The sequence below is a fragment of the Otolemur garnettii genome, unplaced genomic scaffold (genome assembly GCF_000181295.1).
Source record: "Otolemur garnettii isolate 467f Iridium unplaced genomic scaffold, OtoGar3 scaffold00005, whole genome shotgun sequence".
NCBI lineage: Eukaryota > Metazoa > Chordata > Mammalia > Primates > Galagidae > Otolemur > Otolemur garnettii.
The window spans coordinates 10630350-10653746 of NW_003852400.1; the positions used below are offsets into that span (position 1 = coordinate 10630350).

The 23397-nt window shown below is 35.1% G+C and overlaps 1 protein-coding gene and 1 non-coding gene across 3 annotated transcripts in view; both read right to left on the reverse strand.

Moving 5' to 3' along the window:
- CACNA2D1 (calcium voltage-gated channel auxiliary subunit alpha2delta 1) overlaps positions 1-23397 on the reverse strand; it is a 502006-nt gene that overhangs the window by 347834 nt on the left and 130775 nt on the right. The window lies entirely within an intron of this gene.
- On the reverse strand, positions 22580-22686 carry LOC111722056. Its single transcript, XR_002771003.1, has one exon. It is a non-coding gene; the product is annotated as a U6 spliceosomal RNA (small nuclear RNA).

A 23397-nucleotide genomic window follows, 5' to 3' on the forward strand; every position in this document is an offset into this window, starting at 1 on the left:
TTTGAGAGTTTGTATATATAACTCCAGTTTGGAAATTATCGTCTCTCAGAATTTGGAAGGTTATTTCACATTGTTTTTAGCTTCCAGTGGTACTAAACCATTTGTCGCCTTTTTGACTATTATAATTCCAAGTTATCATTCATTACTTTTTCTCTGGAACTGTAATATCATCTCTTTAATATTCTCAACCCTCTTGTCAATGCGGTCTTATTTTTCATTATATTACATACTTAGTGATTCCTTTCCATCTGGCTTCCATGTCCTTTAATTATGGGAAATTAAACATATACAGTTGAAACAAATATTTCTATGAATGCATGAATAAGCATTTTTAATGTATGTATATGAATATAAACAGGGTATCAAAAATGTACACACATTTTAAGGAGGAAAAACTGTATTAAATTTGTAATATTCAATTCATGTTCGACTTCTGCCATTATAAATGGTGCTCAATGTGACTTGAATTCACATTTTGTTATTGCTATAGACTGAGTATTACAATTTTGATACCATTTTCTCTTTCTTAAAATGTGTATGCATTCTTTTGACACCCTCTGTATATAATTAGAATCACACAATTACATACATGTGTATACACACATATACACAGTTTAAAGTATGATAAAAATATACCCACAGTTTACGTGTGTATAGATACACACAAAAAACACATAATTTCCTCCCTTCATTTTTATCTCTGTTTTTAGACACATTTTATTTTTGACCACTTAGACTGATCTTCAAATCTCCTGACTCCATAACTGTGCCTTCTATTATTTATTTCTTTGCTTTTTCTTCCTAGGAGAGTCTTCTTAATCTTATCTTCCTTCCTGTCTACTTAATGTTTCGGTTATCAATTTTTATACGTTCTTTTGAGTCATCCTTTTATATAAGTCTTTGATCTTGTTTCAGACACGAAAAATCTCTTACCTAAGGATAATAAGTACAGTTTTTTTGAAGTTTTCTTCTGTTTCCTGCATTGTCTCTATTTTCACTTTTGTCTTTTCCTTCTTTTTATTCTGTTTGTCACTTTGACTTTCTCATTATGTTCAAAGCTTTCCTGAAACATATGTAATCTTTGTTTACCCATATATAAAAGTAAAACTTTAAAACACCCTGTCAGCACGGGCAGGTTGGCTTAGATAGGTGGGCTTCACAACAGGGTTATCACTTGGCAACCTGGCCCATTTTGTTTGTGAATACCCAATGTCAGTCTCTGTAGATCTCATCTCTTGTGCCAATAGCTTAAGAAATTCAGTCTCCATACTCCTCTTTAATTCTCACAAACTGGGAAACTCATATCTCAAAGTACTGACTTCATTTACTTTTGAAAGTTTCCTGTTTTAGAATGAAACCTCATATTCCTCTTCTCTCCCGCTACCTCTGAGACCACAGCTTCTTGCCGGCAACCCAGGGCTGAGTTCAGTGAAAAAGAGATCTGAGAATATCACTTCCTTTAAACACTCACAATCTTTACGGCTTCATTGCTATCTTGCACCCCACCTGTAAAAAGCACTTTGTGACTCCAATTTCTAAAATCTTCTAGAGGTCTGAGGTACAAACGGGATTATTTCACAACAGAGTTTACATTTATTATATATTATCCCAATATAGGCATTTACCCTTTTGCTCTCTGCTTTTAGAACTCAGAGATCACTCTTCAGACTCTAAAATTGTGTTAGCATCCCTTATTTGACATTTTCTTGTCTCCTATTAACTTTATCCTCCGAGATTTGAGTTTTTCTTATTCCTTTATTTCAGCAGGAGATTTAGAAAGAAACAGAAAAATAATGCTTGTTCAAATCATCAGGCTTAATCAAAAGTCTAGTAAACTTAACTATTTTAATAGTAAAATAAACTGGATGGGCCATATTTTGGTATGGTAAAATATCTAGTAATTTTACTTCTTACTACTACTTAATATTGATAGTAAAAATAACTGTCTTTATTATATAAAATTCAAAGACTTTTTACTTGATGTAAAAGTCAGCTATCACATAGAAGCAGGGCAAAATGTTTAACTCAATATCAGGCCCCTTTATCATCCGTCTTCTCTTGAATCTAAGAATTCAGAGTTATTCACACTCAAAATTTCCATATGGTGGCATGACTCATCATTTATTTTTACTAAAATTGGGTATTCTGTTGCAATAGAAATGTGACTTTTTATACTCTGAGATGAGCTGTTTTATTCCTGGGAGAGAAATATATTTAAAAATTAAAGAGTAGATTGATTTATGGCTAATAATAAGTCATATCATTAACTATCTCCTAATGTTAAAAATACATCTCATGAGTCAGAAAATCTAATATGCATAAAATAATTACAGAGAAATCCCTTGTAACAAAACAGATCACTCAGATTTAGAATAGTTATTTCACTGAAGCCCAAACATATACAAAAAAATTTTAAACTTCTATTCTATAAAGGAACTATCAAACTTATCTCTTTGACCCTTCCTAAGAGGATTACATTAATAAACTTAAGAGCTGACTTTTAAATTTGTATTTTTCTAGCTACATTTTATATCGTTAAAATAGTTTAACTTTGTTTTTTACAAAAGTATATTCACTTTATAAAAATATAAATAAAGATTAAAATAACAAAGAAGAAAGTTGAATCAGTCCAAAGCACATCAACTGTAAATATTTAGTACATATATAGTTATAATTTGTCAATATTTAACATGCTAAATTTAAACAAAGACTTGCCATCTAATCATAATTTGCACAAAATCTTTCAGGAAATAAAGTAAAACTTGAAACATAACTTTTTGAATTCAGGGAGCAAGGACCCTGGGGCCCCCAAAAAGTTTCATTGAAAAATCAGACACAAGGCAGCAGATCAATTATTAGGAGAAAAGTTGTACAAATGTACTTAACATGTACGCAGCAGGGGCCTTCAGAATGAAGACTGAAAAATACAGGGGAAATTGTCCATTTTTATGCTTAGGTTCAACAAAATATGAACATCCACATGGATCTATAACTAAACAAAAAGAGAGTGATCTAAGGCAAACAGACTGAAGGAGAAGACAGCGAGGCCTGCTGGTCCACATTCTTCTTGGCCTCCCTGAGTGCAAGGTTCTTCCTCCTGGGTAGGAGGTAGGATTCACTCTGAAATGGGGGTCTTATGACCTACAGTCAAACAAGGTAAGTCAGATATCTTCTTTATGGCCAGTTTTTATACAAAATAATTTTAGATTTTATGACTGGCTTTCCAGTAGAGGGGTTCTGGCTTTTATGACCTCCTTGGGGAAAATGGATTCTAGTTCCATAGCTACCTTCGGGGAGAATGATATTGAGACGCAAGAGAAAGTCAGAGGAAAACTTTTACTTCTGAGGCCTTTATCACGAGTTATTGTTTTCTGAGCCCCATCAGGAAAACATGTATTTAAAATACTCTATTTTGCCCATTTTCTTGAATATTCCATAGAGGAAAAGAACTTTAAACATAAAAGTAATGTGAAATGTTTCCTGTTATAGTAAAATAACAAACAGCAGATCAGAAAAATTTCAGTCATTAAATCTCAGTAACAATTGGGAAGATGTTGATCAATGGGTACATAATCTCAGGAGAATTGAGTTCAAGGTGATTTTAATTAATAGCAATGTATTTATACTTGAAAATTTCTAAGACAGTAGGTTTTAAGTGTTCCCACCAAAAAATAAACATGTGAGGTAATCCATGTGTTGGTTAGCACATTTCAAAACATCATGGATAAATCATGTATAAATTTTTATTTGTCAACTAAGAAACCTCCCCCCCAAAATTAAGAGATTAAAAAAAAGATGAAGTAAAAAATTTAAAAAGAGCACCTGGGCCACTCATTCCAAGGTATGCCCTAAATAAAATTATCTCTCATTGCTTTATTTCAGACATTGGGGTGTGGAGATAGTTTTAAAATTCAGCAGGACAGACAGTTTAGGGATTTCCATGTCTAAACATAAATGAGTCACTATTGCTATAACACAGGGCCTTTCTGGGACAGCACAGAGGAGTAAAGAATAGAGAAAAAAAGTGCGAGGATACTGGGTTAACATGTAGATATTGAATAGGAATAGCTGTCTCAGTAAGTGACCCTTTTTAAGTGAGGTTAACATCTCAGAGCATTTCTGACATCTGAATCGGTTAGCTCAATGTGTCAAGCTAAAATTTTGCAGTCTTGAGCACTATGACTGTTGCAAGTAAGGGAAAATTTATGCCATTGCAGTAATTAGCAGGAAGGCACGTAATTAAAATCCTTCTGGGAGTAGCAGGAAGATTTGGATGAATCTAGAGAAATTCAGACCTAAGAATCTTAATTGCACATTTTATTTTTACAAGTACTGTATGTCTCTTTCTTAAGCCATCTGTCAAAGTCCTATACAACTTCAGTATGTACTGATGTACAATGTAGCTATAGTATTCCCTGAGCCCAGACCCCCACAGAAAGATAGAGTTCACCATTGTCTCCACTGAATTGTCACTCTATTTGGTACGTTCTTTATTATTTCACTTGTTGTAGAGTACTTTAATTAATTATATATGCATGTGAATATGAAGTTTTACATCTCTAATGTGTATATATCAAGCTTAGAGTTACTATTCAATAAATAGTATTCTACTACTATTATACTGAATAGAGTAAATTGATAGCCTTTCCAACAGGAACCAGACAAGGTTGTCCTCTATTGCCACTACTATTCAACATAATGCTGGAAGTTCTAGCCAATACACTCAGGCAAGAGAAGGAAATAAAGGGCATCCAAATGAGAGCAGAGGAGGTCAAACTCTCATTCTTTGTTGACAATATGATCTTATCCTTAGAGAACCCTAAAGAATCAACCACAAGACTCCTGGAAGTGACTGAAAAATACAGCAAGGTCCCAGGATATAAAACCAAAGTCCACAAATCAGTACCCCTTGTATGTGCTAATAATATGCCAAGAGGAGAAGTTATTCAAGGACACAATTCTCTTCACAGTAGCTTCAAAAAAATGAAATACCTAGAAATATACATAACAAAAGAGATGTAGGACCCCTACATAGAAAATTATGAAACCCTAAGAATAGAAATAGCAGAAGATATTAACAAATGGAAGAACATACCACACTCATGGCTGGGAAGAATCAACATTGTGAAAATGTCCATACTACCCAAAGTAATCTACAGATTCAATGCAATCCCCATTAAAATACCATCATCATACTTTCAAGAATTGGAAAAGATAATTCTTCATTTTGTATGGAAACAGAAGAAACCTCATATAGGCAAGACAATTCTTAGTAATAAAAACAAAGCCAAAGTTATCATATACTTTCAGCTATACTACAAGGCCATAGTGATCAAAACAGCATGGTATTGCCACACAAATAGAGACATTCACATTTGGAACTGAAAAGAAAACTATGTGATGAAACTAACGTCCTACAGCCACCTGATCTTTGATAAACCAAACAAGAACATACACTGAGGAAAACAATCCCTATTCAATAAATGGTGATGGGAGAACTGGATATCCACACCTAAAAGACTGAAACTGGACCTGCACCTCTCACCACTTACAAAAATTGAATCAAGATGAATAAAAGATTTAAACCTAAGGCATAAAACAATAAAAATCCTCAAAGAAAGTGTAGGGAAAACACTTGAACATATCAGCCTAGGGAAAGATTTTACGAAGATTTCCATGGAAATTTCAACAACAAAAATAAGCCAAAGAGACTTAAATAAACTGAAAGGCTTCTGTACAGCTAATAAAACAACAACCAAAGCAAACAGACAACCTTCAGAATGGAAAAGATATTTGCATATTATGAATTGGACAAAAGCTTAATAACTAGGATTGATAGAAAACTAAAATTAATCAAAGAAAAAGGCCTGACATCCCATATATTACTGGGCAAAAGAGATGAATAGAACCTTTTCTAAAGAAGACAGATGAAGGGCTAACAAACATATGAAAAAATGCTCAGCATCCTTGATCATCAGAGAAATGCAAATCAAAACTACCCTTAGATATCACCTAACCCCAGTGAGAATGGTCCACATCACAGTCTCAAAGCTGCAGATGCTGGCGTGGATGGGAGAGAAGAGAATACTTTTATACTGCTGGTGGGACTACAAACTAATACAACCTTTTTGGAAGGAAGTATGGAGAATTGTCAAAGAACTCAAATTAGACCTCTCATTTGATCTTGCAATCCCATTACCAGGCATCTACCCAGAAGAAAAAAAAATCTTTTTATCATAAGGACATTTGCACTAGACTGTTTATCACAGCTCAATTTATAATTGCCAAAATGTGGGAAAAGCATAAATTGGCATGGAATACTATTCAGCCCCTAAAAAAGATGGAGACTTTACATCTTTTGTATTAACCTGGATGGAGATGGAACACATTCTTCTTAGTAAAGCATCACAAGAATGGAGAAGGAAGAATCACTGTACTCTATTCCTATATGAAGGTAGCAAATGAGCTAATACAAGGAGGGGTAGAGGAATAAGCAAGTGGGGAAAAGGGAGGAGAGGGGGTACAGGGGGTCACCATGTATGGCATACCTCTTGGGGGCAGGACACAGTTATAAGAGGGACTTCATCTAACAAAAGCAATCAATGCAACCTAATTCTTTGTACTCTCAGTGAATCCCAAACAATAAAAAATAAAAATAAAAGAATAAAAATACAAATAAGATTCTAATAAATGATATTTCATATCAAAAAATTGTTTGGAGACTGCGTGTGTGTGTGTATATATATGTGTGTATATATATACATACACAGACAGGGTGGACATAAAGTTTGTGTCTGTGTATATATGTGTGTGTGTGTATGTGTGTGCAAAATATACATGCAAAAATCTTTTGAAATGTCATGGTCTAGGATATTATGATTTTTCACTGAAAAATAACCTGTATCAAAATTAATTACCCCACTTAATATATAACAACAATCTTTACAATTGATTTGTAACATAAATGTCTTAATACTAAATAGAGATATTATACTTCTTATTTTAGAGGGGTATGGGAAATACTTTTTGAATGACAAACAACCATTTGTTTTCAAAAAGTAATTATCTAATTAGAAGTGTATTTCGGCTGAGGGTAGTGGCTCATGCCTTTATTTGTAGCACTTTGGGAGGCCAAGGCAGGAGGATGACTGGAGGTCAGGACTTTAAGATCAGCTTGAGCAATACAGCAAAACTTCATCTCTACCAAAAAAATAAGAAAATGTTAGGCGAGTGTGATGGTAGTCCTAAATACTTGGGAGGTGGAGGCTAGAGGATCATTTGAACCCTGGGATTTGAGTGAGCTATAATGGTGCCAGTGCACTCATGCCTGGGCAAGAAAGAGAGACTTTGGGTAAAAACAAAACACACAAAAATGTATTTCTTCTAAAATTACAAATGTTAAAGCACAACAGAAAGAATGTACAGAATTTGGTAGAGTGACAGAATAAACATTCATTTTCAGAAGAAATTAAAATAAAATAAAGGGGTCATTGTAATTATAAAGAGGGGCTCTAGTAAACAAATAAATAGGGATTTCTAGGATACAGCAGCTACATTTATTCCTAAGATTACTACTTTTTGTCTTTTTCATTTCACTGTAGTCTTTACCAATATCTGTTGTCTTTGTGGCATTGTTCAATTAATTCTGTATTATGCATATTTTCAGAATGTATTATATTCAATATTCTAGAGGCCAGTAATAAAGAATTTTACTATAAAATCAGATCAGTAACAAGCAATCTTTAAAAAAATGATGTATTCATCTACCTTCATAAACATCCTTATTACCAAAAAGATTCAATCATAATTTTCCACAATTATTCTTGCGGTATGGATAATACCAGAAGCAGAATTTATTGCCAAGGAGTAGTTTTAATTAGAATGAAGTAGGGTACAATTGAGATTTTAATAAAGATGTTTTTCCTCATTACATATATTAAAACAAAATTATTATGAAATACATCCCTAATTAGAAGATGTTATTCCAGAAACTCTTCAAATCAATTCAGTACAAAAATACATTTCTAGCTATTGTAAAATCATGAATATCAATTCAAATTACTAAATAGTAGTTAGTATGAATGTTTAAAGTCCTCCAGTAGTAAATACAGTCCCTGAAGACTAGTATCATATAAATTTTTTTCCACAACTGGTAATCCCAGGACAATGTAGACATTCTAATTGGCTCTCTTTGATTTCTGAATATACTAATATCTATTAGAAAAAAGGACTGTAACTGTCCTTTTAAGTACTAAAAGATAAATAGATAACTTTACAGAGTGACATCAGGAAGTGATCCTGAGATTCTGCTGTCTTCTGTGCTTACTTTTATGATTATGCCTTTGTTTCAGGAGTTGCCATAATCCAGATTTTTTATTCTTCTCTGTAATACTGACATCTGAATGATAGCATCTTCTTTATTTAAAATTGGAGACTATAACTCATGAATTCATTTCCTTTCTTTTAAATTTTGTAATTATACCTCCATTACACTATGGAATTAATTTAAAATACAGAGTTGCCACCCAGGCAGGAGTGCAGTGGCTGGTCACAGGCTTGCTCTGAGCACCCTATAGACTCAGAACACCAGACTCAGGTGTCCCAGCTACGTAGGACTACTGATATGCGCCACCACAACCAACTCTAAAAGTCTTTCATATTGATGCAAGTAAAAGTACATACAGTTAATAAGTAAAAATAATGGTAATTACCAATCATTATTGTCTGACCTGAACTGGAAAAAAATGGTTAGTTATATGAAAAGGTTAACATTAAAGAGAAACTACATATAAAATAAAAGTTGATCTCATACTAAACTATTACCAGGAGCCTTGTTTTTGTATGTGTGTTTTCTGGGTGGTAGTGGTAGATAAAAATGTGAACTTTTACTTTCTTTTTTTGTTTGTTTGTTTGTAATCATCATGTTCTCTAAAACAAGTGTGAAGATATTTTCATTTAAGAAGTGAGAGCATGCCTATATAAACGTGTCCTCAATACTATTCCATTCAGTCTTCAATTTTATTATTATATGAGCAGTAATCAAGTAACATAATTCAAAACAATTTCCACATCCTGAAGTAAAAAGGATTATAGAAAAGCAGAAAATATTAGAAATACCATTAAGGGTTTGTAAAAAAAAAAAACTACATTTTAATCATTAACTAGCTTACACATTCATTAAATATTTATTGAACCTTCATAATACCCCTGGTACTATGTGAGGCACTACAAATATAAAGCTAAGTATGAATTGGAATGGGCCCTTATGAACTTTCCCACTTAGGAGAACAATGAAACAAACAAAAACTTCAGTAATTGTTGACTTATGATCACAGTTCTGAACATAATATAGGTAGGCGTCTCTAACTCAGAACAATAATTGGTGGTGAAGTCTCTGCTATAAACAGTAAAAACTAGCATTTTTGATCAACTTGACCATCATGCTAAGACCTAAGCAGTGGTTCTCAACCTTCCTAATGCCAAGATGTATTTTCATTGTTACAAAGGGGTCATGACCCACAGGTTGAGAACCACTGAGTTCTAAGGGATGAAGAAAAAGCAGATAAAACACTGAGCTGGGAAGATTTTTCTAATTAAAAGAACAGAATATGAAAATACTCTTAGGAATGAAGATAAGGAAGGGCTGTGAACTAAAACATTTTAAGGGGGCAAGAGGAAAGAACTGTGATCAGAGAGGACAGGCAAACCCAGATCACAGGTAAGGACTCATAGGTCTACTGGAAAGGTAAAAGTATATTTACCTTTATATTAATTTATTTATATTAATTATTTAATATAATAAGTGGATAGTTATTGTAAATAAATGAATATACATATAATGAATCTTAACTTTTAAAGTAAATACATGTATAGAAATATTGGAATGATAACACATACAGGGCCATTGAAATTTCTTGATAGAGCCAGTTACATGGTTTTAACCAGCTATCTTATTGGAACCTATAAAAAAAGGACAAAAGAAACATAGCCTTAAAAATTCCCTTGGCAGCTGAGCGTGGTGGCTCACACCGGTAATCCTAGCACTCTGGGAGGCCAAGGCAAGTGTATTGCTTGAGCTCAGGAGTTCCAGACCAGCCTGAGCAAAAGCAAGACCCCCATCTCTACTAAAAATAGAAAAAATTAGCTAGGGGGTGTGGCAGGTGGCTGTAGTCCCAGAAGGGACTCAGGAGGCTGAGGCAAGAGGTTCACTTGAGCCAAAGAGTTTGAGTTTGCTGTGAAGTATGATGCCACGGCACATACTCTGGGTGAAAGAGTGAGGCTCTGTCTAAAAAAACAAAAACAAAAACAAAAATTCCCTTGGCAAGATGAAAGTAAAATAGAAATCAGATTTAAAACCAAGTTAAAATCTCTTTTACATTCAAACTGTCTGCTTTGAATCCCCTATATGACTGGCAAAAAACAGCACTCCAGTCTATAGTCTAGTGGCTGAATTCTGTTTCCACTGCCATACCCAGGTTTGATTCCCAGGGAGGATACTAGTCCATGGTAGATCTGACAATTAGGTTTGGCAGCTGTGTACACAAACAGCTTAAGGTTTCATAACCTTGGTGTATCAGTTTCTCAAAGTTGTGTTCATGTCAAATGTGTTGGTATATTGCTGAGTGGTGTTCACTAATGTTTGTGCCATCATGAGAATGTCAGAGCTTGAATTAGAGCAATAAACAAACACAAAACTTCACGTCAAACTTGGCAAGAGTGGAAGTGAAACCAGGAACATATTAGTCCAAGTTTATGGGAATAATGCCATAAATAAAACAGAAAGTGTACAAAGGGATTAAACATTTTTCTGATGAGACAGAAGCCATCACTGACAAAGAGTGGTCAGGGTGGCCAGTAATGAGGAGAATGGACAAAAACATTGCAAAAATTCATGGAATTATGACTCCAAATTGTTGGCTAATTATGAGAAGCACAGCAGATCAAGTATACATTGACAGAGAAAAACTTAGGAAAATTTTAACTGCAAATTTCAGCCAACAACTCAGGGCTCCTGCATCATGACAATGTACCAGCTCACACAGCACTGTCTGGGACGGAATATTTGGTCAGTAAACAAATACCTGTATTGAAACACCCTCCCTACTCACCTGCTCTGCTCTTTACCTGAAGATACAGAAAATATTGAAAGGAAGATATTTTAAAGACATCCAGGACATGAAGGGTAATAAGACAACATCTCTGATGGCCATTCCAGAAAAAGAATCCCAAACTTGCTTTGAAGGTTAGATTAAGCGCTGGTGGTGTCAGTGCATAGCTTCCCAAGGGGAGCGACTGTAGTGATATTTAGCAATGAGGTATGTAGCACTTTTTCTAGGGTGATTTCATAAACTCATGAACTTAATTGGCAGACCTCATAAATCTTTTAACTGAGGAGAAAAAAATAAATATTTATAAGAGTTACTTGGAATTTTTTTCAAGTGATATTTGTGTGACTCTTGGCCTTTCCGAGTCTTCATGTGTTATCCATGCTTTTCCCCTCCATGGACAGCGATTGCTTTCCTGTTCACCTCTAAGCTTTTTTCTTCTACCTGTCTTTCAGAGTGCTTCTGGAACTTGTGAGGACTGCTTCTGTGCACCTCTCTGGAGATGCTTCATGCATCCTCGGTTAAATTACAAAAGACTTGTGATATGGGTTCTGAGTCACTTGGTAGATAACATTTGCTTAAAAGAAAAAGGAGGTAGGAGTGTTCAAAATCCAGGAACCCTGGCTATTTGCCCTGGCTAAAATCTGATAATGAGATTGGAAAAGATTTTTTTTAAGATCTCTGTGATTAAATATCAGCTTAATTAAGAGCTGATAGTCAGACTACGTATTTTTAAAATTTCTCTCTTCTCATTTGGATCTTATTTCACCCATGGGAACTTTTTCACTGAACTAAAACAACTTTTTAATTGTATTGGTGGTCCCTCGGTCACTTCCTTTCTCGTGGGCAAAATTTTGCTTTAAAAAAAGACTATCTCTTATAGGACTCTTTCCTCCATTTGTTTTTGTAACAGAGGTAACAACAGAAAAGGGTAAAATGATGTATGAGCTGTCTCTTTAAAACCCCCTCAACCCTTTTCTGAATTAAAGCCTATATTCCTCCTGGAGGCTAGTAATCAGGGGGTGGGGGAGTGCCCTTTGTTTTTTGTTGTAACACAGCAGATGGTCTGATGGAAATGTCTGGGCACAGGAGACCAGACTGTCTTCACCTGAGACACTATAGTTAAATAGCAATAGCCTGAAGCTAAAAATGCCTTTTAAAAGCTCTATAATTCTGCTTAAAGAGAGGAGGTACTTTAAGCTGAGAGTCAACCAACTTTCTCATTTGCTGACAAATTAGTTAACTTTCCTTTTTTTCTCTTCAAACTTATCCTAGTTCTTCTGATGCACCACTGGGCACAAGTGCCAGACTTTCAGTAACACCTTTGCCCCACTTTGCCACCTTCCATCCTCCATCTAGTTCCCTGTAGTCATTGGTCTGTTCCCCCTTCAAGCTCCTACCTCCCCCATATGGTGGTCAGTGGATGAAAAATTACTGAGACATGAGTTACTGCAATAACTCATTTACAAACTACTGAAATATGAGTTATGGTTATCATTTACAGTAATTTATGAAAAACTAGCAACTCTAAGACCCTATGAGGAACAGAGTCAAGGTACCACTGACCCCTTTCAGGTCCTTTATCATCCTCATGCAGGCCCCAGGGATCAGACATGGCTTCTACCCTATTCATTAATAAAATCTGACATGAATTCAGTAATCCAGTTAAGAAACAAAAATTAAATTTAAAAAGCCACCTATCTAGTTAAATAGGTCTTCTAGCACTTACAACTCTTTGTAAGAGAAACTATAAGGAAAACCTCTATGTATAAGAGCATCTCCCTCTTATATCTAAACTACCAGAAACTTTTACAAGGAGAAAGATGTTGACTTAAAACTTTACATAAGGAACTTTACTTTTGTTTAAATTACTTTTCCTGGTTATCTTGCCTTAACTATGTGCCTTTAACCAATATTTATCCTGGCAAATAATGATGTTTAGAATGAAGTTCTGTGCCTTTGAGATAAAAATTGTCTACCCTATTTCACCTGAAATTTGGAGGAGGTGAAATTTAGAAATTTCATTTGGAGCAGCCCAAATTTAGGGTTGAGTAGCTAGCAGGTGATTAGGGCAATGAAACAGGAAATCAGAAGACTGACTGTCCAAAGGAGAGAAGAACCGACTTGGACACTAGCAAATGAAGAATCTTAAAGAATTCTATAAGGTCTGCTTCTCTCTTTGTTTTTGTATTTCTATATGTTTGTATGTGTTATGTGTATGCGATAGATCTATGTGATCTGAGATAATTTTGATAAACAAAGCTAGGTTCAAAATTGTTGTTGAATTAAAATGGGAATGTCTTCCAAATCATCTACGTTAAATATAAGCCCAACGTTGTTGCCTGAGTCTACTAGTCAGATAGGTTTTGCTACCTCTGTTTACAGGTTTTAAGATCACAAAACTCTTACATAATATTTTTGATACTTGTTCGATTTGTCTAGAAGTTAAAGCTAAAAGGGATCATTGCTGGGTTCTCCCAAAGACCACAAATTACTGCAAGTTTTTATCTTTGGTCTTGGGCTGTAACAGAGGCAAAGGCCTGAAAAAGAGCAAAGATGGCTCAACAGAAGGGTCTGGGCAGAGGTCATGAGATCATCTTCACTGGAGATGAGATGGAGCTGAACCATCAACTATAGTTTAAATAGCAATAACCTGAAACTGGAGGGAAAGGAAAAGAACACCCTTTAAAAGCTCTGTGTTTCTGCTTATAGGTAGGATGATTGCACTTTAAACAAGAATGTCCCATGCTCCTCATTTTCCAGAAAATTAAATAAACTTCCCTTTCCTTCTCTTCAAACCACTTGTTCTTGTTTCTTCTGATGCATCCTCAGTGACAAGTATCAAACTTTTGGTAACAGAGCCTCTAGTCCAGACAGGTGGCCACAGTAAAGGCTGAGAACATATGTGCAGCCACAGCACCTGGGTCACTGGCTACCACTTTCACAACGCTGCCTCTGTCCTGGGCTGTGTAACTGGTGTGTACATCCAGGACCCAGATGGGCCTTGCCCTTCCTAGTTGTGCTGAATGCCACACAGTACTCAAGACTCAGGATGACTGGGGAGACATAAGGGAAGGTGTCTATGTCACGTTTCCGAAAGTCTTTTCGGTATTGTAAAATCTTAAAGTCACGTTATGTTAAATTAAGTAATAGATAATCATAAAATGTGTCATTTCCAAATAAGTTAAAATATTGGAACATTAATTACCAAACATAAGTTTATATACTTGAACATCTCATTTTTCTATGGTATAGAAAAGATAAATATATTTAGAGCTGTTATGGAACAAAAAATTGGGAAAACATATCTTTCTAAATAGTTACAAAATGGTTTTCTTCTATAAAGATTGATGTAAAACAGTTCAAAATGACTTCCTAGGTTTTTGCTAAAAATAAGAGTTAAAATTAAAATGAATATAATTAAAACTGCAAAAGTCATAGAAGTAACTCTATATGCCACATATACAAGGAAAGCAAGATATGCTTCGGTGAGGAAATTTATGAACACAGGAATGTAGATGTGTGTTTGCTGAGAAAAAAAATTTTTCCTAATCTAGAGGTTATTTAAAACTTATTTCAAAATGAAGGGGAAAATAATACAAATAAAACTAAATGGATATAGAAAGATAGGGGAGCATGAGAATTTCAAAATCATTTATGGTTATACTAACAAAAATTAAATTTATCATAAGGGTTTTTTAATTGAGCCTTAATATGAAAAATACACCAATGAAAGGCTATAATTTGATTTTCTCTTTTGATTAGGATTTTCATATAAGACTTTGGTTTGTTTTTTGAGCAAATACAAGAAGAAAAGAGAGAACGAGATTCTCTGCGTTCCACATGATCGTTATTAGGTCTTTCAAACAACTGGAAAACTGTGTCTCTCCTCTTTAAGAAACAATAAATTTGTCTGCTTCTTGAAATCTTTCAATTATCAGTTTGGCTAAATTAATAACTATTCTATCACCATGACCCATTGTCTTATTTTGAGGAAGTGTTTTAAACCTTTGGCACATTTGGCAGGTTTCTCAAAATCAAATTTTAAATTCTAAATCATGTCTTTTTTTTACCTCAAGCTAACTTTGAGATGTTGTAGAGAATTGTGAAACATCCAAAAGAAACATAATAAGGAGGTTTATTTAATACATGAACTTACACAAGAAATATCATTAAATAAGAAATGATAGTTAGTGGAAGAACTAGATAGTACTGACAACGTAATTAGCATAGTGCCTATCATACTATAATGATTAAATATTCAGAAATGATGTTTAGCCTTCTTTGAGTTACAAATGTATAAATATGTTATTAATATGTGTTCCAAAATTTGGATTACGTAGAAAAATAAAAACTAAGCTTTCTTGTCAGCTCCATCTTTACAACCATAACCATTCCTAGTCTTGTTGACCACGTACTATAAATTGTTTTATGTCCATGTTTTGTTTTGTTTTTCCTAAAAGTTCATTCCAAATCCTAAAGAGTTGAGTCTTCTAGGTTTATCACTACAGCAACTTGTATATAAACAATCTTCATGCCTTTTGATGTATAAAGGACTCAGAAAGTTGACTGGAACACCCAACTCAAACTACAATCTGGAATATCTGCCAGATTGTCACTGCTTGCCCACTCCAACTGAAGATGCTTCAGATTCTAGAAAAACTAGTTTATAGACTTCTCCAGACATTAACCTTTTTGGGTTTTTTAAAATCTGTTTCCGAAATGCCGCTTATTAAAGATCAATTTAACTACACCGTATATAGAGTCTTAGCTTTGTGAGGCTATCTGCAATGCCATCACCTGCAGAAACGCAACTGTTTTAACTCAACTGACCTTTTCTCAGAATGAAGAGCCTGATTCAAGAAGATACGAGATGTTTATTCCAATCTGTTTTATTTTTTTTATTTCTCCTTTGCTAATCTCTAACCTCAAAACCTCTAACCTAAATCTCTATATAGCTATCATTCCTAGTGTAATATACGAAACATTCTCAAAATAAAGTGTTATTTAGGAGACTGGAGGAAACCAAAACTATTTCATCTGCAACTATACCACTTTGACATGGTTTGAGATAGTTATTCAGATGGCCTGTGCACAACAAGAGCCCTGAAAAGCTGCCTTTTGTGGAGGACATATGCATCTTTCATCTACATTGCATCTCTGAGGCCCTTCCTCTTATCTGAAGACCTAGGAGATTTCAGCTCAACCACAGGATACACTCTCTATTCTTTCTCAGAGCTGCTACCTGTGAGATTTCACCAATATAACAGGACCATCTTTGCCCCATCCCATCCCCTCTTTCTCATAATCTGCCTTGCCATGCTCCAAACCCTATTCTCTCAAGATTATAAACAAACATCACCCATCTGGCACTTCCTGTGAATTTTCATATTTTGAATGATTCTTGTGCATATGTATGCACTTTAATGAATTTTACATGCCTTTTCTCCCCAAATCTGCTTTTTGTCAGTTGATTTTCTGCAGTTCTTCAGAGAGGAAAAAAATTTTTCCCTTGACCCCTACGACATACACCAAAAATATAAGTCATGGCTTTACATACGTATCTGGGTAACAGATCTTAAAGTATTTTTTCATTCTCATATTTCCCACATTGAACATGTAGCCTTTATAATTAAAGATATCACTTTAAAATTACTAAATTAAAAATAAAACATATCATAGCAGTGCTCTCTACCAATTGTGTGTGTGTATGTGTGTGTGTGTGTGTGTATATATGTAAATACACATATATGTATTTTTTTAAGGCAAACTATTATAGTATACATATTTTGGCCTATTTTTATTTATATCCATGCTTCTATGGAAGAATGAATACCTTTCTAAAGGAATCAAATGGATAAATAATGCTATGCCATTTACCTTTTCAATCTTGGCAATGTTTGAATTTCTTTTATATCTGAATCTCAAATCAAAGGTTGCCAGGAGAGTCAGGTAAAAACTTTGGTTTGCTTAATTTTATTTTTTTCCTATATTTGATGCATAGTATACTTGCCACCTTAGCTCAGTTGGAAACTGAAGAAAAAATAAAGTTATATTTGTCTTCATTAATTTCCAACGGACACTGACTAACAGAACTGTTCTTGTGTTCAAAATGCTAAATGCAGGTATCCTTCTAGTCAGCTGTGTGTGCTGGTCATTAAGGAACGGGAGAAAGTCAGAGAATATTGTTCTTATCCAATTCTTCCAAATACCAAGATAATGAGATGTTTGACCCAAATGACATTCTCATCTCTTTCTATAGTCAGCTCACCAAATAACTGTAGTAAATACCAACATATGTGAAAACACAGCATGAGTCAGGTGTGCTCTTAGCATTCTTACAACGCCAGAGAAAATATCACTCTATCTCAGTGTATCAACTTTTACATTCAAAAATATTAGAACCTTAATTTACTTGACTGACAGTTGGGTAAAAAATGAGTATCTACCAATTTTAATATGGGATATTAAATAGCACCTCTCCTCTCTTAACTCAAAAAAGGTGTGATCACCCTAGCAGCAGTAATTATGCCATCTTAATATGGTCCAGAAAGGCATGAGATAAACCTAGCCATCATCATACCAATGATAATGCAATAATTCAAAGCAAATATAACTGCTGCTCACAATGGCTTGAGCAGCCTGTCATCATTCTGCATCACAGTCCAATGTGGAAAAAAAAGGAGAAATAGCTTTGTCCTCCCTACTCTCAATTTTTAGTACATTATCTTCATAGGCAATATATTTAGCAGTGGATAAACAACAGAAAAGAAAAGATAGTCCACAAATATATTTGAGTAGAAATTTATATCTTGTTATAATAAGGAAATTTTATAACAGACATTGAAATTTTATCACAGATATTGAACGTAACAAAAATTTTCAGACTTGGATTTTTTTCCATATTTATGTGTAAGTAATGCTTTCCTGCTGATTAATTCTATATATGGAATTTTGTCTAATTTACATAATTTCAAATACATATTGTTATGCTTTGCTTAACAAAAAAAATTTTAAAAGTTTACATTCTGAGTATTCTTCAAATGTTTGAAATGAAGAACAATGACCAGGTGCATTTTACTTTTTTTTCTTTTTTTCTTTTTTCTTTTTTTTTTTTTTTTTTAGACAGAGGCTCAAGCTGTTGCCCTGGGTAGAGTGCTGTGGCATCACAGCTCACAGCAACCTGAAACTCTCAGACTCAAGCAATTCTCTTGCCCCAGCCTCCCAAGTAGCTGGGACTATAGGCACCTGCCACAATACCCAGCTACTTTTAGAGATGAGGTCTCGCTCTGACTCAGGCTTGGCTTGAACCCTTGAGCTCAGGCAATCTACCTGTCTCAGCATCCCAGAGTGCTACATTTTGCCATTTGATGAACAAAACTTCACTTGGCGGGAGGAGATTCTGGGAGTATTGAAATCTAACTCTCTCACCCTTCCCTCTGTTCCAATCTTCTGGCTTGCTTCTCCTTGGTCAATCAAATGTTTACTTCTCTGAATAAATCACCTATTAGAACTTCTGGGCACAGCTTCTACTGAAATCTTTATGAGTTTGCTGAGGATGGCTGTAAATAAATATCACAGGTAAACAACAAAAATTGTTGGGTGGTGTAACTAATAGAAATTTATTTTTCAGAATTCTGCAAGTTAGAACTTAGGGTCAACTTGTCAGCAGGATTAGCTCCTCTGAGGAGCTCTTTTCTTGGTTTAGCCCTGTGTCTCCACATGGTCGTCCCTGTGTGTGTCTGTATCATAGTCTTCTCTGCTTAAAAGGCCACCAGTCATACAGGATGAGGACCTGCCCTAAAGGCTTCAATTTAACACCTCCTTAAAGACCCTATTTCCAAGTTCTGAGATACTAGCAGTTGGGAGTCCAAGATATAAACTGGGTAGGGGATAGGGGAGGGACACAATTCAGCCTGTAACAAAATCCAATGGGAAAGATTGCTACAGGCCTTATTTCCACAAAGGGGCATAATGTATTCTAGAACTTATATGAAAATCCAGTATGGGGAAGGAAAAGTAGTAGATCCAAGAAGAGTTATCATACAATATCTGTAGCTCCAAGTTGTACTTCAAGTTGTACATAGTCCTTAGAGAGATTTTATTCTGACCTCAAACAGCCAAGAAGGATGATTTCACCAATTTGTTCTCAACTGGATCATAAAAATGATCGGGGGGGGGGGAGGAGAGAGAGAGAGAGAGTGTGTGTGTGTGTATGTGTGTGTGTGGTGTCACAGGTGATAATGGAGTACATAGGTCAAACCGTCAACTTGGAGTAAATATGGGTGAATATGACATGGTAGTTTGATTTACTGATCTTATAGCTTTTTTTTTGACACCTAAACTTGTTTTTAGGTAGAACTAACCTGGGGAAAAAACACCACCAAGAGGGAACTAAGTAAGTAGGGGTGAGTTTGTTCATGAATCTCAGAATGTGTAGTAGGTGAAGAGGACTAATTGCAAGTTCTGTTGACACAGGAGCCCGATCCTTTGTCTCTGGACCACTGCAGGATTCCTGTATTTCAATAACCAGGAGGGATAGATGCAAAGTGTAAGTCTAGAGAATAGAGGATGAGATGGGATAATGAGAATACGATTCTTCTGTGACATAGACATATAAAGGCAATAGAGTAACTCAGGAACACAAAATAAGTTCAGGGAGAAAAATATCAAATCCAATTATGGATTTCAGAATGAAACATTAAGCAAATAAAACGAATTAATGGCCTGGAAGTTCAAATGAAATAAATTCAAACTGAAGAAAAGTTAAAAATAATAAAGAAAAACCTAAAAGATGTAAAGAGATCAAAGAAATCAAACTACCATGCAAATAGTAAAATATCCCAAAATAAGAACCTTTAAATACATTCTAGAAATAAATGCTCCTGAGCTGGAAAAGACCTGTCAGAAGATCCGACCAATACATAGACTTGTAAGATGTCTGGATGGAAATGACACTTATCTGGACATATCCTGGTAAATTCTGAAATTCCAAGTGAAGTTCTGAATAAGTTTTATGGCACAATGAACATGTATCAATGAAAAAAAAATTGAGACTAAAGTTAAATACCACCCGCAAAGGGCCAAGAGCCAGGTCTGCAGCCTAGATGATAAAGATACGCTGCAGGACAATCCAACATACAAGTGATTAAAAAGTATGCTTAAGGCTGGGCACGTTGGCCCTCGCCTATAATTCCAACACTTTGGGAGGCCAAAGCAGGAGGTTCACTTAATGCTAGGAATTCAAGACCAGTCTGAGCAACACAGACAATCTCTACAAAAAATAAGAAAAATTAGCCAGGCATGGTGTTATACATCTGTGGTTCCCGCTACTCAGGAAAAAAGATTCTTAACACAAAAACACAAGGAAATTCTAATATGAAATAATGTATCCCTTAAAGTTCTTAAAGTTGCATCATTTGGAGTGAGGAGGGCAGGGGAAGTAGGGAGATGGAGCATCAGTGTAGAAAGATACAGCACATCCTTAACTGGCATGATAGCTGATTCCTCAGTTAGGGACAGGGTGGGGGGAACCAATGCTTTACAGGGGTGTCCATTGAGAGGCAAATGACAATAGGAGATGCTTTGTCTGCTGGGAGGAACAAACTGACCAGAAGGGGGTTCCCAAGAAAGAACATAGGATATGTGAAGGTGGCCCCTAAGAACAACTGACCAAACGTTTGGTCTACAATAAAGAGTCTCCAAGGACTGACAAACCTTAAAGAGACTGAGAAACCACAAACTGGAAATATTATCACGGGCTCCATAGGAACTCTTTAGAGCACACCCACAGCTGAGGTAACAGCATCCCCAAATGACCCACCCTCATCAACATAGTAAAAATCATACCCGCCAGCACCAAAACAGTTTTCAGACACCATGCCGACTCCCAGAAATTGCTTTACAAGGATAGAAAAGGGCAGGGCTCCTAATTCTAGGAATTCTCCACCCCTTCCCAAGAAAAACCATGATTCCACCCCCACACAAACACCTTAACAGGAAATTAGGGAATCATCATAAAAAGAGAAATCTTGTTAAACTCACAGTCACCTCCACTTCTCTGGAATACACTATGCTTTTAGTAAACACTGGGACTTTGCCTGCTTGCACCTGCTTGCTCTTTTTATTTATTCCATCAACTAGGTTCCAATAACCATTCCTTAGTACAGGGCACCACGAACCTGGGGACATAGGACCTGACGTCCGAACACCCAACACCTTGTTTAAATATAGGGTCATTGAAAGAACACGGGAAAGAAAGAAATCATGAAAGAGTTTAAAAACACAACAGAACTTCCAAATTACCATGGGGGACAAGGGAAAAAAAAATTGATCAGAAGAAAAAGAGAGAAATAAAAAGAAAAAAGAAAAAAAAGAAATAAGTTGCAACTTCGTAAAAACAATTCACAGGGGAAAAAAGAAATCAAGATTTTCTGTCATTAAACTAAAAATTAGTGGATTGAATTCCCACATTGAAAGACAGAAATTACTGTAGTGGATCAAAAGTTTAAAACTACATCCTACTTGGAAAAATAAAACAACAAAATAACGGTTCAATACATTATAAAATAAAGGGAAAGAAATGCCAGACAAATTAAAATCAGGTGAGATAATACTAAAACACAGGGTGAACTTTTAAAAATTCACCCGTGAAATTCAATATAAAATGTATCCAATGATAACATCAATAACATGAAGTAAGATTGTGAAAAATTAAATCCTGAATAAGAGATAAAATAACCATCATTATATTTTACCATACAGCTCATTCCACATAGAGTATAAATTAACTAATGTCCAGAAATAGTAATCAAAGTGCAACTTGATTCTCCTTTTTCCCTTAAGAAGTTTTAGTTAATCATTGGTCACATTTTTGTGAGTATCATGTAGAAATTTCACATAATTCCTTAAATCGTTGTCACTGTATTTGCTTTGCAGTGTGGGAATACCAGGAACCAAGATGTTCACCCACAACAACAACAAAAAATTCCTCTCAAAAGGCAAAAATCTAATACATAGTACCTGACAAACAAGTTTGCTAATGTTTTAAAATCTATATTTATAAATTTGAAATAGAACCAGGAAGAATTATTCAAGGACCCATAATAAATAAGGTTGTTTTAATGATTTTATGTGGTAACTACTTAATTAAAGAATTTAAAATAACTTTTAACAGTATTCAACACACTATTATAATCACTGACAGGGAAGAGGTGTTCCTCAAGGAGAGTATCTCACGATCACTGCCTGGCTCTGGGCGCGTGTCCTTCATAACTCAATTATTTCCTTTCATTACAAATTGGCTTTAAAAATATTAATGTAACTATTTCCTTTCTGATTAAAACTGAAAAATGTAATGTCAAATATTCTGACCCTTCCTGATTCTCAGATTTCCCTTTATCTACCTCCCTCAGCTTCTCACAGAGAACATTCTAGTTCATTAAAGACACACCAATATGTTGGTTTTTTTTTTTTTAAATATGGAATGCTTCACGAATTTGCGTGTCATCTTTGTGCAGGGGCCGTGCTAATCTTCTCTGTATCGTTCCAATTTTAGTATATGTGCTGCCGAAGCAAGCACTATGTTTTTCCCCTCTCTGATAATGAGAGCCACATCTAATAGAGTGATATTATCTTTGAACACAAAAGAAAACTAAAGCAATTGAGTCAGAAGTGAATATGTGAATCAAAATAGCTGATGCAGCAATATGCTCTCGACACTAGAAAGCAAATCAGAGAAAAGTATACAAGTGTCATCAGGGGAGGGTGATTGCAGGGGTCACCTCTATGGTTTATCCTACAAGGGTACAAGTGAATCTTTCTAAAAGCAGAGTATGAATGTCTTAACTCAATAACTAAGAAAATGACATGAAGGCTACGTCAACCAGTTTGATGAGAGTATTTCACAATGTATGTGAAAACACCACACTGTACCCTGTGACTACATTAATGTATTCAGCTATGATTTAATAAAAAATTAAAAAAAAAAAGTGTCATCAAGAGCATGTTAGGTAGAGCCCAGTCTTTCATCAGTTAATGCTAACTGAATATTGTCCAACTTGGAAACATTAGCTGCACCACACATACAATTCTGCATTTATGTAAACTAGCAAGAGAACCTAGAAGTCTTTGGGAACTCGCTGCTTCTTCAAACACACACATTGTTTTTCTTTTCAAATGCTGTCACTAAATGGAGAAGTGGAAATTACTATTGTCACACAAACACAACAAAAATGTGCACCGCCTGCTTCCTCTGTAACGGACACCTACTTACGTGGCAGTAAAATCCAGG